Genomic DNA, 3216 nt, shown 5'->3' with positions numbered 1-3216 from the left:
TTTTAAAATGTGTCATTAGCTCGCTAATCGAGGTTTTAGATCAAAAAGTGTGATTAATTTAAAGTAAAGACTCATTAAATGAAACTTTAATAGAAAAGGGTTGGACATTCATTAAGATTATAAAATTGTTACATTGGGATCCAAAAACATTGTTTCAAAATATATTTATAACTCAAAAGTTAGGTACAGTCGACCTAAGCAACAAAATAAAACATTTGCACAATGTTCCTCAAAACTACCCCAGCTGTGGTGGCCAAGTAGGCCAAACATGTACACCCCGCTCCATGCCTCCAACTCATGCTTGGTCAGCCTTTCCCTTGTCCTTACCTGCACCATAGAGCACCTGTGAGCTAAGGCCCAATAAGAAAACTCCATACACATAGCATATAACAATTCATTCCAGTAAATGCATGATTGGTGGTGAAAAATGCATATTTAATGATCTCAAATATTAAATTAAATTAAATTTTAATTAATATTTTCAGGATATTAATGAAAAATATTTTTACAACTAAAAATATTTAGTTTGAATTTAATTTGGTTTATTTTGCAGGAATTATGTTGCATTTTGGTACAAATAAAAAAGAAAGATTAAATTTTGGAAGAAATAAATTGAATAAATAATGTTTTTCCTTTAAAGTCTTTCCATTGCATAAAGCCCAACCCAAGTGCTTTCTTTGATCTCATGTCGGGCCTAGCTTTACAATTCTCTATACGTGACATGTGATCATTATTAAGATAAAAATTTGCTACTGCTTTCTATCAAATAGCAAGGATCCACAATCAATCCCACAATCAATTGGCAATGACCAATTAAGATAATCACTTCCTGTTAGGACAAGTTTCCTAATGCGCAGCGGAATGGTGGTGGGGTTGGCCCAGTGTACAACAAAATTTTTGTAACATATTTAAACTACCTTTAAATATGTGGATCCATTAATTTACATACATCAATCATAATCAAGATAAGGATAGAAATCATACCTCTTGAAGCCTATCAAGTGTCATTGCTATCTTTTCGTAATAAGAATGATCTTCCTATCCAAGCTACTCCCAGGTACTCACAACAACAAGATCTTCCACAACATTGTCTACACCTCAAGAAGTGTGTGGGCATTTAGAGAATAAAGGATGGCTAATTTCTTATTTTACTTGATGTACTCAACACATGAGAACAAGATAATAGGCCTGAGATTGGTAACGTTCACGGAGAGATAGAAAAGTAACGTTCTTTTCTTATTCAGAGCAAAAGACTTCTTCTATCTATTCTCTGATAAGTCTTACTTAAATAGAAAATATTTAATTTAAAAAAAAAAAAAATATGTAACCAATTTACAATTTATCTTTTAATTAATTAATTATCCCATTAATGAAAATATCCAAAAAAAACTAATTTTTGAATCTTTCATTAATTAATTAATTAAATAAATAAAATTGAAAAATCTATCCCTGAAAATCATGCACTACACGCCGACTATGTGTGATTGTGTACTACCCTTAATTTTGGGGATATTTGATTTTTCTATTTTTATTTAATTATTTATTCAAACTACCTCGTTAGAAAAAATCTAATAACCTGATAACTAATTCAAATTTGAGTTCAAATTCAAATTAAATGTATTTTTAACTAATTATCAGATATAATTAATTATTTGAATAAATATCTATCTTTTAAATTCAAATCTAATTTGAACTTATCAGATTATTATCTCCCACTCAAAAAAGATATTTAATTAATTCTACCAATTAATTAAAATCAATATAAATTTCAAAAATAAATATTTAATTTATTATAATTTCGAAAATTATAATTAATTAATTTTTAATATAATTTCGAAATTAATTTAATTATTTAATATAATTTCAAAAATTACATATTAATTAAATATTAAGAAATTTTGTTAATTACAACAAATTTGTAATTAATTAATTAATCACTATTATCATATAATTGCATATTTGGCCCGAAGAACAAATTTCTTCTTAAATATGTCTTACAACCATTTTTCTCGTTACAACAACTCTTGCCTTTAATAGTGTTGATAGAGCCGCTGTGGGGACCTATGGACCTATAATTCCAAGCTCCAATAAATTTATGATTATTAATTAAACTTTTTAATTAAATAATCTTAATTTATTAATCTCGTGATTATTCCACTATAAATATGAGTCTGCACTCTTGTAATTATAGACATATCATTTACTGAGTACTTTATAACAATAAAGTGTCCATTGATATAATCATTACATACAAATTAACTCTCTAATAATGGTTCAAAATTAATCGGGAATAAAATTACCATTTTACCCTTTTAATTATCTCTTGTTTCCTTAAGTACCATTGACTTTACTGGTGAAGGTTAATTCATAACTGAATTATGAATTTGAGCTCAATAACCTCTGAGTCCCAAAAGTCAACCCTTAACGGAACCATTATTCCATCTCTTGCAATAAGGTATAGATTCCATATCTGTATACTATGTCCCCAACCATTTACATTAATGAGTTCCCAAAACAAAAGTTTCTAGCCCGATCATTCTGACAGACCCTAACAAGTGAATCAAAGAACTCATATAACATAAACAGGAGTTCATAGTAAATTCAGGATTAAGATCTATTTGTATACAATCATCAGTTGATATATTTAATTAATACTTCGAAATGGTATTTAACTAAGTATTAATAAACATATCTGGTCTAGTTGTATATATTATCTAATATATAATTAAAGTACCTCCACTAAAGTGTCCTACTACACTAGTTATCCGGATCTAGATCACATGTATTCATAATACTAGTGGATCGTACTTGCAGTAATTATTCTAAAGATTCCATAACTTTATTTTACTACGAACTATTCAAGTTCATTTATCTCAAACACAATCCTCACGTACCAATACGTGTTTGAGATCACATATATGAACTTAGGAATTTTTCTGATATTTACATAATATTATCACAGAATAATATAGTCCATAAAATATATGCATAACAAATTCAATTTATTTATTATTTCTTAAAATAATGTGTACTACATATGCTTTCAGGGCACAATTCCCAACACTTCCCTGGCAGAGTTGACCAAGAATTATGCTTCATTGGGAGCATTCTCAATATGAATTTTTCACCACCAATCACAACCCCTAACCAACTTATTTCTAGTCCCTAGCAATTCAAGTAGAGAAGAAAATTAATAGGTTGAGTAATCAGGTCAAA

The sequence above is a fragment of the Humulus lupulus genome, chromosome 3 (assembly GCF_963169125.1).
Source record: "Humulus lupulus chromosome 3, drHumLupu1.1, whole genome shotgun sequence".
NCBI lineage: Eukaryota > Viridiplantae > Streptophyta > Magnoliopsida > Rosales > Cannabaceae > Humulus > Humulus lupulus.
This window is presented reverse-complemented; position numbering follows the sequence as displayed.